The sequence below is a fragment of the Saimiri boliviensis genome, chromosome 9, assembly GCF_048565385.1.
Source record: "Saimiri boliviensis isolate mSaiBol1 chromosome 9, mSaiBol1.pri, whole genome shotgun sequence".
In the NCBI taxonomy this organism is placed as follows: Eukaryota; Metazoa; Chordata; class Mammalia; order Primates; family Cebidae; genus Saimiri; species Saimiri boliviensis.
The window spans coordinates 87387544-87400588 of NC_133457.1; the positions used below are offsets into that span (position 1 = coordinate 87387544).

Genomic DNA, 13045 nt, shown 5'->3' on the forward strand with positions numbered 1-13045 from the left:
CCAAGCCCCAGAGTTTCTGATTCTATAGGTCTGGAGTGAAGCGTAATAATTTGCATTTCTAGCAGTGTCACAAATGTTGCTGATGCTGTCTGAAACCATACTTGGAGATCCACTGTAGGCTAGCTGGCAGGCCATTCTTATGCTAAGCCTGTGACCAGCCTATGAAACCTCGAACAACATGCTTAACCATTTTAAGCCCCAGTTTTGTAAACTGTAAAAGGAAGCTAAACAGACCCACTTAAAACAGGGTTCTTATGAGGCTTAAGTGAAATAATGTGTAAATCAGAGGCAATGGAACCAAAACCATTTCATCTTGAACACGGGCTGGGTAAAGAAAGCTGAGACTGGGCTGCATTCCCAGGAGGTTAGGCATTCTTAGTTACAGGATGAGAGAGGTCAGCACAAGACATAGGTTACAAAGACCCCACTGATAAAACAGGATGCAGTAAGAAAGCCAGTCAAAAGCTGCCAAAACTAGGATGACTAGAAGAAAGTGACCTCTGGTTGCCTTCACTGCTCATTATATGTTAATATTAATGCAGTAGCATGCTAAAAGATACTCTTGCCAGTTTATAAATGCCATGGCAATGTCCAGAAGTTACCCTATATAGTCTAAAAAGGGGAGGAACCCTCAGCTGCAGGAATTACCACCCCTTTCCTGGAAAACTCATGAATAATCCACCCCTTGTTTAGCATATGATCAAGAAATAAGCACAAAAATAGCTAACCAGCATCTGTCAGGGCTGCTCTGTCTATGGAATAGACATTCTTTTGTTTCTTTACTTTCTTAATAAACTTGCTTTCACTTTACTCTGTCAACTCACCTCTAATTCTTTCTTGAGCAAGATCCAAGAAGTACAAGAATCCTCTCTTGGGGTCTAGATCAGAATCCTTTCCTGATCATTTATACCATTTGTCAAATGCAAGGTCTAGCACCTAGTGAATGTTCAAAGTGGTAGTGATTTACTACTATCCATGCTAAAAACACCTGTCATGATTAATTTTACATGTCAACTTGACTGGGCTAAGGCTGATGGCTGATAAAATATTACTTCTGGGTGTGTCCATGAGGCTGTTTCTGGAAGAGATTTGTGTTTGAATTGACAGACTGAATAAAGAAGATCTGCTAAATACAGGAGGGCATCATCGAATTCATGGAGGGCTTGCATGGAACAAAACGGTAGAGGAAGAGTGAACTCACTCTCTCTTGATCTGGGACATTCATCTTTTCCTACCCTTGGACACTGATGCTCCTGGTTCTGAGGCCTTTGGACTCAACTGACATTCACATACTTTTGGCTCCCCTGGTTCTCTGGCTTTCCAGTTTGAACTGGAACCACCCTAATGGCTTTCCTAGGCCTCTAGCTTACAGAGAGATGACATAAGACTTCTCAGGCTTTGTAATCATGTGAGCCAATCCTTCATAATAAATCTCTTCCTTTGTATCTCTCTCTATATATATATCTCACTGGTTCTGTTTCTCTGGAGGACGCTCACTAATACAGCACCCTCTCTAAAACAACAACAAATAATTCCTCATAATTTTCAGGAATAGGGAATTCACTGGCATGAAACTGCACAGGTTTAAAGAAATGTAATTTTATCACTCGAGAAGGGACTTGAAAATTATTAACTTGATTAAAAAAAATTTTTTTCTCCCTATATTGCTCAGCAGAAAAATTACTCCCTTTAACATGTGCTGTATATTTCATCTGACTGTGCATTTGTTCACACTTGAATGAACTCTACGAATTCAATGACTACACCACATGCATTAACAGAGTACAATTCCAAAGAGATGTGCAAAGAGGATGAAACCAGGATGTCCTTAGGGCCTCTTGACCACTGATCTGATGATCTACAAGACTGCACTCATCAAACCTAATTAAAAGGATGCCCTGGCCAACACCCTCCTGTTCCCCTGCAGACAACAGACAAGGGTTGAGGAAGCTAATACTGAGCATTTTCCTCTTTACACTGTAGTTTGAGGAGAAGCAATAGAGAATCAGCACTGTAATTTTAGCCATTGAATTTAATTCTTTAGCATAGTACAGTAGTACTTGAGAGACCTAAGTAGATCCTCAGCTAGTTCCTTATGAAACCAGCTTTGCAAAAATTATATCAGTGAGAAAAATCGTTAACAGTGACTGAGCTCACCCACCTCCCATCTTGGCTTTTCCTTAATTATTCCTGGGCTTTTGGACCAAGCTAACTTTGGAAGACATTTAGGCTACAGTTCAAATGATAATAGGCCTTGCTCAAAAAGCAACCATTTTTGTTTGAGAGGAGGGCCTGAGTCCTGCTAAGGTGCAGATATATACAACTGTCAGCCATTATTCTGGAAGTTAGACGATATACAACATTCCCAGTTACTTCTGCAAATAACATCACTGCTGTAGAACTTAATACTGGCCTTTTGAGATACCTTTTCAGGTTTTTTGTTTTTTTGCATGCCTAACACCCATGTCTCCACCTGGACCCACCTGGACTTGCCAACTCCACCCCTATGGCCCCACCCAGAAGTGATTCAGCACAAAGGAGGACAGCTTTGATCCCCTATGATTTCATCCCTGCCCTATCCAATCAGCAGCAAGACAGCCACCCTACCTCCTCTTCCCCAAAACTGCCTTTAAAAAACCCTTCATCTGGGAGCTTTGGATGAGATGACTTGAGTATTACTTGAGTATTAGCTCATCTCCTATGTGGTATGGCCAGCCTGGTCTCTATTAAACTCTCTCTTTTTTTTGGGGGGGGTGGGGTGGGTTGGGGATGGAGTCTTATTCTGTTACTGTCACCCAGGTTGGAGTGCAATGGTGCTATCTTGGCTGACTGCAACCTGTCTCCCAGGATTCAAGTGATTCTTCTGCTTCAGCCTCCTGAGTAGCTGGGATTACAGGTGCCCACCACCACACCCAGATAATTTTTATATTTTTGGTAGAGACAGGGTTTGACCATGTTGGCCAGGCTGGTCTCCAACTCCTGACCTCAAGTGATCTGCCCACTGTGGCCTCCCAAAGTGCTGGGATTACAGGCATGAGCCACCACCCCTGCCCAAACTCTTCCTTTACTACAATGCCATGTTCTTTCTTTGTGCAGCTGGCAGGAAGCATCTCTCCGTAATTACACTTACATTTTAATTTAATTGACCATATTGTTTCCATACTTTCTTCCTGTCTTGTATTGTTTCCACAAGCTCCTTATAAATCTAGTGTGACCCCATATTTCCTTGTCTAGTTTCCTAATAAACGCATCTCCTATCTTTCCATTAATAAGTTGTCCTTCTTGTACCCTTGAAGCATGGATCTCAAGGATTACAATTTTCCATGAAATTGACTGAGACACTATTTCATGGGTGAGATGCTTCCATTTCTCCAGGAAATAGAGTTATCTTCCACTTTTGTGAAAAAATAAAAGCAAGCCCAAAGAAACTTCACAGAGAGGGAAAAGAATGAAAATGAGAAGAGCAAGCCTCTGTGTCCTGCCACAAAAATGAGAGCATCTTAGAGAACAAAGGTGAGTAGTTTGTTATGCAGCAAAAGCTGATAAACTGACACAACGATCTATCAAGATAAGAAAAAGAAATAGAGTATGACTAAACTAAAAATACAACACAGTAATAAGAGAACATAAGGAGTAAAAATAATTACTTGAAACTAAAATTATTTCATTACTACCATTACCATCAAAACCAATCTGTCACTCATTTCTATGTGGTACTTTTTGTCTTCTAATCCAGGTGCCTGCTCATTTATTTACATATTACATCCTATGGCTGCTATTGGGTTACAATAACAGAGTCGAGTCGCTGTAACTAACAGAGGCTACAAGACTCGTAAAACCTAAAATATTCAATATGTGGTCCCTTACAGAAAAAGTATGTTGACCCCGTTCTGTGGCCTTTTCAGCATGATACGGACTACCATCCAGACCGTTCCTTAAAGGTCTCATGCTTGGATAACAATGAGCTCTGAGCTTTGGGGACATGAGAGGCCAGATAACATTATTAACACTGTTATTTCAAAGGCTGGTTCTAGAGGAAGGAACAGGCCTGAATGTTTTTTTGTAAAACCTGTCTGATCTTAGTTTTAGGTGCTTCGGGTTGCTTTGGTGTTTGGGCCAACTGAGGTGGTGCTCAGATGCCTGGCCTTGGCTTTCTTCTCACATCAGGAAGAAGTCACACAGCTGTGCTGACAAGCAAGGTGACTGGCAGGTGTGTATAGACTTGTAGAATCCTAATGAGAACAACTGATATTCTTCAACCGGTCCACTTCAACATCCCCTACTTTTCTGGCATAGCGATGTTAAGAAAATCGCCCATGGAGACAGTTAGGAAAAGGAAGGATTAAGACTCTAGCTCACCTTCCTTAAAGTCCTGGTCTTTTCCAACATTTTGGCCTCGCCTACAAATCATTCTCTGTATGGCTGCCAGAGTAACCGTCTCCAAAATGTAAATCCTATCGTGCCAGTCCCTGCTGAAAATGGCTTCCCATAGCAATCCCAATGAAATCCGAATAGCTCGGCCTGGTTCTACACCATTTATTCTCGTATACTTGAGTGTGCACTGGACTTCCTTGAAGGACTTGTTGATGCACACACTCCTGGGCCAGATCCTGGAGTTTCTGATTCGGTAGGTCTGTGAGATGGGACTGAGAATGCACACCTCTAATAAGGTTCTAGGTGGTACTGATGATGCTGGCTTGGGGACCATACTTTGAGAGAACTATTGCTCAACATGAGGGAACCTCTGCTTCTCAGAATAATCTTCTTACCATGCCCTGACCATGATGCTCACTCCACCCTTGGTGCTGTTCTTCCGACATGCCAAGACTATGTTTGCCTCTGGGCCTGGCATTTGCGATTTCCATGTCTTGGAATGCTTTTACCTTAGTTCTTGCCCAAACTGGCTCTTTTTTTTTTTTTTTTTTTTTTTTTTTTAAGAAAGAGTCTCGCTCTGTTGCACAGGCTGGCATGTAATGGCGCAATTTCGGCTTACCACAACTACTGCCTCCCACGTTCAAGTGATTTTTGTGCCTCAGCCTCCCGAGTAGCTAAAACTACAGGCATGCACCACCATGACTGGCTAATTTTTATATTTTTAGTAGAGATGGGATTTTGCCATGTTGGCCAGGCTGGTCTCGAACTCCTACTCTCAGGTGATCTGCCTGCCTCAACCTCCCAAAGTGCTTGGATTACAGGCGTGAGCCACTGTGCCCAGCCAAACTGGCTCCTTCTTATCATTAAGCTACTTCAAATGCCACTTCCTAAATAGGGCCTGCTCTGACCACCCAACCTACAGCGATGTCCCCTCCCCTACTCCTTAGTGTCTGCCTGTCTCTCTGATCCCTCGATCACTCCTTTAGTAACATAATAGTATTGAACACTGCTGGAAATTATTCATTTCTATGCTTATTGTTTATTGTTGGTCTGCTGCTGGACCATACACTCCCAAAGGAGTGAGACTTTATCTTGTTCACTGCTTTATGTCAGCCTTCTAGAACACTGGCTCACACCATGGATTAAGTTGTAATGACTTTAAAACATTTCCGAATTGTCCAAAGGCCAACTGTACTCAAGATTGTTTAACATTATTAAGCTGCTATATAGGTTATTGTAGCCTAATTATTCCAATATGGTAATTTACATACAATATACAGAATGTGTGATAGATTCATGTAAGCATATACATTTACAATCTTACCCCTAATTATAACTCAGAATATTCTGTCTGAGGTTCTTTTTCCTCAAACCTTTCTGTATAAACAGGCTTTCTGTTTATGCAGAAAGCCTGATGAAACCTCAATACCATCTTTCAGCTAGGTTGGATCAATAACTTACTCTCAGATCATAGTCCAATAATTACAGCATCAACCATATTCCAAAAGATCAGCCTTTAGGGTAGTGGGTCTCAGCCCAGGCTGCACATTCAATTTATGTGAGCAGATTTTTTAAAAATACTGATGCCTGAGCCCCAAATCAGAATGATTAGATAATATCTCAGGAGACAGTGAGCATAAGTATTTGTGAAAAGCTCTCCAGGTGATTCTAAGGTGCAGGCAGAGTCAAAGCAAAGCTTTAGGGAACTGGCTGTGGTTCAAAACTCAGCCTTCAGATATCTGCATTTATCTCATATCATTCTCATGGTAGGAAAAGAGGTGGGACTCACTGCCAAGACTTAATAAACATCCAACATAACTATTTGGTGTAAATCATATATTCTTAGGGATTATTTCAATATTAAAAAAAAAAAATTCTGGCCAGGCATGGTAGCTCATGCCTGTAATCCCAGCACTTTCGGATACCGAGATGGGTGGATTCACCTGAGGTCAGGAGTTTGAGGCTGGCCTGGCCAATGTGCTGAAACCTCATCTCTACTAAAAATACAAAACTTAGCCAGGTGTGGTGGCACACACTTGTAATCCCAGCTACTCGGCAGGCTGAGACAGGAGAATTTCTTGAACCTGGAGGCAGAGGTTGCAGTGAGCCGAGATCACACCACTGCAATCCAGCCTGGACAATAAGAGAGAAACTCCATCTCAAAAAAAAAAAAAAAAAAAAAAAAAAATTCCTCTACCCAAGGAATGCAGTATCACCCACATGAGAGGGTGAGTGAAGGAAGCCCGCGGCTGTGAGGGTTTTGGGGTCCTCATTATTTCATCCCATGAGATGGCAACAGTGCCCCTGAGAGAGGAGCACCGAGGAAGGAAGGTGCGCCCATGTGTTTGTCCTCTTGGACCATTTACTATGTTCTTCCCTTTCTGCTCAACGTATTTTTACCTAATATTAATGTGATTGTATATAAAATGCTTCTTAGGTACTACCACAGAAGATATAATGGTATCACGTTTGCTTTCGGTTCTTCCTCATTTCAGAAAGGAACAATACAAGTGCATCCATACCCATACCTTTTCTCTGGCATTCCCTCCGCCTTACACCAGAGGTGTCCAGTTCCTGCGCTGGAAATTCCAACCTCATTCTACACGTATTCTCTCACACCTTCTATATCAACCGAGTTACAAAAATCCTCCATTTATCCCATAATCTGAATCCTCCCTTATTTCTGCATGTGTGTGACTGACGGTCCACTGAGTCCTTCAAGCCCAACACTTCCCCCAAGACTACTCACACAAGGAATCCAGCCATATCCATTTGTTATCAATCATCCAGAACGGACTACTACCCTGCTGAAACCCATCAAAGGCTCCCTAGAGCTTTCAGAATCAAATGCCAATGCCCAGGGCTGGAAGGTAAAGCCACTGAAGGTGTGGACACTGCCTGTGTCTGCAGCTTCACCCCATACTCCACTGCCCTACCTTCTGCCCTAGCTGGACAATCTCCTCACCCACTCAATAGAGCGTGCTGTCATACTCATGCCCGTACAGAAGCCCTGGTCTCTCCCTTTCTCTTAGCTGTGCTTTCAGTGGTTGACTGACTCATCAGTCAAGACAGCCTAAAAGCAGCCTCCTCACTGAGGCTTCTGGGGTCAGTCCCGCTAGCCCTGCTGCCCCTTTATCGCCTCTCACACCATAAGGAGAACATTCTACCACCTTTCTCATCACAATATGCAAGCGGAAGCAAGTAGAGGTGGGAGGGTGAAAGGCCTTCAGGGGCCACATGCTGAAAGCCTGGAGTTTAAAACTGAGAAGCCCAGCCAGTGGTGTTGGTGGGATAGCAGTGAGTACAGCTGCCTTCCAAACTGAGAAGCCAGTACTCACTGCAGTGTATAATAAATCGGCACCAACATGTTTCTGTCCTTATGTCCAACTCAAACAGAGACAGGAGGTTAAGAAAACAGGACTCATGGCAAGACAGCCAGTAACTGAACTAATTATCCACCAGACACATGCAGGAATAGGTTTCTTGGGATGAAAACATAGCAGTCTAACTCCATTTAACTCATTTTCACTACTTTTTCTCCCCCAACTCCAAATTTGAAATGATTTTATTTTTTGGTTTGTGATTGGGTACTTTCATACTTTAAATCATATATGCAAGACTCTATTGGACATCAACTATCAGCCTTCCCTCTTGTTGAGAACATTAAGCCTCTGGCCTTTCCTCCATTTCTCTAAGTCTCTTCTAATTTCTGTCATCTGTCTGGCACCCTTACTCTAAACAGATAAAGGTAACAGCTTTTATTGTTATGCTTGGTCAAAAACATTTAAATGTTTTGTCTACCCTCAGGTTGATTATAAAAGTTGAAAAACTAATAGGTTGATTATAAAAGTTAAAAAACTAACATTATTATCATTATTATCATTTTGATGACTCTGTAACGATCTTTCAGTGTAAGTACAGGTATATCCTGACATTGTTGCATAATTTAATTTAAATTATCCAAAGCTTAAAAATAATCTACAAAGAGGGCTATCTCTCTTTTCATTGTTACCTCAAAGCATGATTTAAGAGGCATACCTAAGAATGATTTTAAGAGGCATACCTAAGAATGATTTACTTCTATAGAAAAATGTACTTTTGGCTTGACGTACTATTCACTGTTGTTTAAGACCTAGATTCTTCAGAGTTTAATAGATAACATTTTTCTGCGGTTGCTCTATAGTGATGTAGATGACTTATGTCCAGTAGAAAAAGGCCAATTTATGATAGGTTAGGGTTTTATTGGCTTATGGGACATTAGCCAGTTTTGTATCTAATGGACAAAACTTATTTCCCTTTTCCTTTCCTTTCCTAGGTAAACCTCTCTTCCTGAAGTGCTCTTGGTACTAGCTTTATCATCCTGCTATTGTCCTCACTGATTAAATAAAATCTTTTAATCAAAATAATTTATATGACCCTTGTGTTTTTAAGTCTTTTGAAAATTGTATTCGGAAAGTGCTTTGCTCTGCTGATGAACAGTCAGTGGGGTGTAGGCTGCCTGAGTTTCTCTAAGCTTCACGTTGTGGCTACTCACAATTTGATTTCAGAACCACTTTGGAAAGAGGCCAAAGTCAGCCTGTCTCACTATGCCTGACTTCAGGTTTGTGCCGACTCTGTACTTTGATACTCCTCTGATCCTGGCACCTGCAATAATTGTCTGTTTTCCTCCACTCTGTGTGTGTGTGTGTGTGTGTGTGTGTGTGTGTGTGTGTGAGTGATACTCCTCTAATCCTGGCACCTGCAATAATTGTCTGTTTTCCTCCACTCTGTGTGTGTGTGTGTGTGTGTGTGTGTGTGTGTGTGTGTGTGTGTATGTGATACTCCTCTGATCCTGGCACCTGCAATAATTGTTTTCCTCCAGTGTGTGTGTGTGTGTGTGTGTGTGTGTGTGTGTGTGTAAGGTAGAAGGTATGGAGGCTACTATAAAGACAGAGACTTCGTTAGAAAAACGTACAAAGGTACTCCATCTAGGCAGCTGGACTCAGATATAAGAAAGTCCCATGGGTGAGAAGAAGGGGTAGCCGAAGCTAGGATTTATAATGTGGGGAAGACAAGGCCAGTGGCTGAGGTGAGTCATCTATAAAACATTTGAACCTCTGCTCTGGCTGCCACTAAGAACTGGCTGATAAATTTTGTAGAGTCCAATGGTATGCACTGAGAACATTTCTTAGTGTCAAGAAAGGACAATGGTATTTTTAAATCTGATTGTAGTTTGAGTTGATTATCTATGCCATCCAATAAGAAAGTCACTAGGCCCATGTACCTACATAAATTTGAATTTATATTACATTAGGATTAAAAACTTATGCCCTTCAGTCCCAGTAGCCACATTTCAAGTGTTGAACAGCCGCATGTGGCTACCAAAACAGCAGCACAAATGCAGACCATTTCTATCATTGTGGAAAGTTCTGTTGGTGAACACTTATCTACAATGGCAGTTTTCTTCTTAAGAATAAAACTCTTTTTAGATTTTGTTTGTTTGTTTTAAGGACACACTTCAATTTTCAGGCTTCTGCAAAAAGGAAGATCTCAGGAGACCCTGAGTGGGAGAGTCTGAGGTGAAAGGGGAGCCAAGCAGCTCAGGATAAGAAGGGACTTGAATTTTGAGGGCTTCTTCTTTAGATTGAGAGAGACAATTTTTTTTTAACACTTAAGAAAAAAGCATCTGGAAAAGCAGAAAAAAAACCTCTGAGAGTGATTTAAATAAAATAAAGGAAACAGGAAAATGCATCTTGATGGAGTAGTGGGACAAAGAAGAAAAAAGAGAGACACCCTGGATGAGTTGGCTAATGAAATTTATTCAGCATGATCTCCAATTTTTAATCTTAATGTTGTCCTGTATGTGATGCAATTCTCCTCTGCTGCTACTAAATCTTCAATAAAAGTCTACTTTATACAACATCCTTCTGTTTCTGGGATTTGATGTGAAAATGGGTTTAGGGAAGGAAAGAAATTGGAGTATGTAGCAGTCCTGGAAACTGAATGGTAATGAAGCATTTGAGGACATAAGTCATCACCACGAGTGGGTAAGCACCTAAGAATTCTAGGAAATACAAATCTTTAATGTGGTTATTATAGGAAAGTTAGGGAGCTGGTTGAGTTACAGATAATCTGAATTGCATGTATTTTTAAAAGCACTGCTATTTCTCTCTCATCCACAAGAGACAAATCTCTATTTTAAAGATTTAATGTTAAGCATTGCTTAGAAAACAAAATATATTTTGCATTTAAGTAATGTGTAAGTCAAGCAAAGTTAGAGGGAATACAGATTTAGAAGTGTCATGGCAATACAATCAGATGCTGCAACACAGCCTACCACTTATGCCATTTGTAAAAATCTGGCTGCCTCAAAAACAATTCCTCAATAATGCAGAAATAATAAAATGAGGTTTAAATGCATTTGCACTTACTACACTGATTGACTATTTAAAACAGTGGCTATTAAACATTTTTCCCTCACCTAGTGACTGCTTACTTACGGTTAAAGATACCTCCCTACTTTCTTTAAACAAATACATGAAACATAATTTTATGTTTACCTGCTATTTGAGGTCATGATGATAACATTAGTTATCATATGGTGCTGACAGCATTTATGCCCCTTCATGAAGATCTCTTTGCTATGACACCTTAGGGATGCTTGGGTTTTATTTCTCTAATTCCTGTTCTCCCACTGGCTTTCAGCCATCATCCCTCATGGCTGTTCTTTACCAACCATAGAAATGAACCTTCTGCTTATATTTTGCTGTCTTGAATATTGTCATGGCTCTGGCTCCAAATAACTGAGTCTTATAGGAGTGGCAAATAATTTTTTTTTACACTGGCTCTCATCCAGCTTGAAATATTCTTTGGCTTTGTGGTTCGGTATGTTATCATGAAGAGACATGTTTACTTTGTAAAGTTAAAACAGTTTTGCACAAAATCCTAGTAAAATAGCACTCAAATGAGTTGAAAGCTTAGCTAGATATTTAATACTTGTTCAAGGTTATTTTCTTCTAACTACCTAGTTTGCTGAGGAATCCAGAGGAAAAGCAAATGTCTTTAGAAGTACAGGTGATCAGTATTTCCTAATATGAGCTGTGACAAATAATAACCAAAGAAAATCATCACAAGAAATAAAAAAGATTCAAATGATGACGAATCCCTGGTTCATCAAATCACATTTCACTTCCATTTGTCAAGTACTTTTTCCTCCAATAGCTTTTTCTTACATAACAGTAGGAGAGATACTGAACCAGTGATTACAAGTAGTCTTTTCAAAATAACCTTCTCTGAATTATTAATCAGAATTGGAATCAACTGTATCTGAAATCCTTTTTGATGCTAGACATCTACAAAGAGTTTGGTGGTTACAGGTATTCTGCTAGTCCCTGGAGAGAAAAAGATAAGTAAAATAGGATCCTTGGATCCTTGACTTCAGGAAACTCAAGAGTATAGTTTGAGAGAAAGAAACATTAAATACAATGTGAAGGCAGTTAAAATGTGCAAGGGTAGGTGAGTCGTGGTACAAATAAATTATCACCTTTTATTGAAGGGGTCAAGGAAGATATCACAGAAGTGGAGACTTCTCATCTAGGTTCTGAGATGAGAGGAGTTCACCAATCAAACAAGTTGGAACAAATGCATTTCCGGAAGAGGGAATAGCATAAACAAACCATGTAGTAGAATAGTTTATGGGAGAAACTGTAAGTGGTTTGCTATAGTTGAAGCGTAGGGTTTATGTTGGAAACTGGAGAGAAATGAAGGTGAGGCAATTAAGCAGGAGCCAAATTACAGAAGGCCTTGTATTTCATTCTCTGGAGTTCCCTTTATGTTACAATGGGAAGTGACGGAAGCATTTTAAACACAGAAGAAAGAAGTTCTGCTTTATATTTTTAAAATATTACTCTATGAGCTCAACCATGGGAGAGAGAAAAAAAAATACAAAAAATGACTAGACAAAAACTACCAAAGAATTAACAATGGATGTTTCTGGATGGCATAATATTACTGTTTCATCTTATAGCAGAATGCCATTCACTGTTATTTCAAGTTCAGACATATGAACAGCTGTCACCGCAATATTTTAATTCAAACAAGGAATAGCAGCCATGTTTAACTCCATCCTTAGCATTCTCAATTTTGTTTACTTAAGAAATGACTATTCTGTAAATCTAGAGAGTACTATGACATACCCATCAGAAAAACTAAGTCAACAAGAATTAAGTTATGTCAGCCTACAGAAGACCTACATCACTTTCTGCATCTGACAATCTGGACCTATGGGAAGATCAGCAAGTTAGCCACTTCATATGCCCTTTCATTGATTTTGAAAGGAATCAACTCTGACTCCAAACAAAGTTTTAAGACATTTTACATTTTACTTCGCAGTAAAGGAAACATCAATTTCATCATATACTCCTTCCAAAGTCACCTCAAATTCAAATACAATAGAAGAAAAATCATGCATTTACAATGCAAATTAGGTTTTAATTCATCTACCCAGCCATTCTGAACAGATTGGTGGCCCAAAACCCCTGCTCTATAGAAAGTCTAGAGCCATCACCACCTTGCAAGGGCACAGACAATAAATGATAGAATCAGAGGCATCCAGAGCTTTGATCAAAATGATTTGTATCAATGAAATGAGCAAAGCAATGACTGGCACAAACTTCAATCACCGTTACATTTA

At 40.2% G+C, this 13045-nt stretch overlaps 1 protein-coding gene across 22 annotated transcripts in view; it reads right to left on the minus strand.

Annotated features, from left to right (window-relative positions):
* The window catches only part of PLCB4 (phospholipase C beta 4), a 396811-nt gene that overhangs the window by 149289 nt on the left and 234477 nt on the right, over window positions 1-13045 (minus strand). The window lies entirely within an intron of this gene.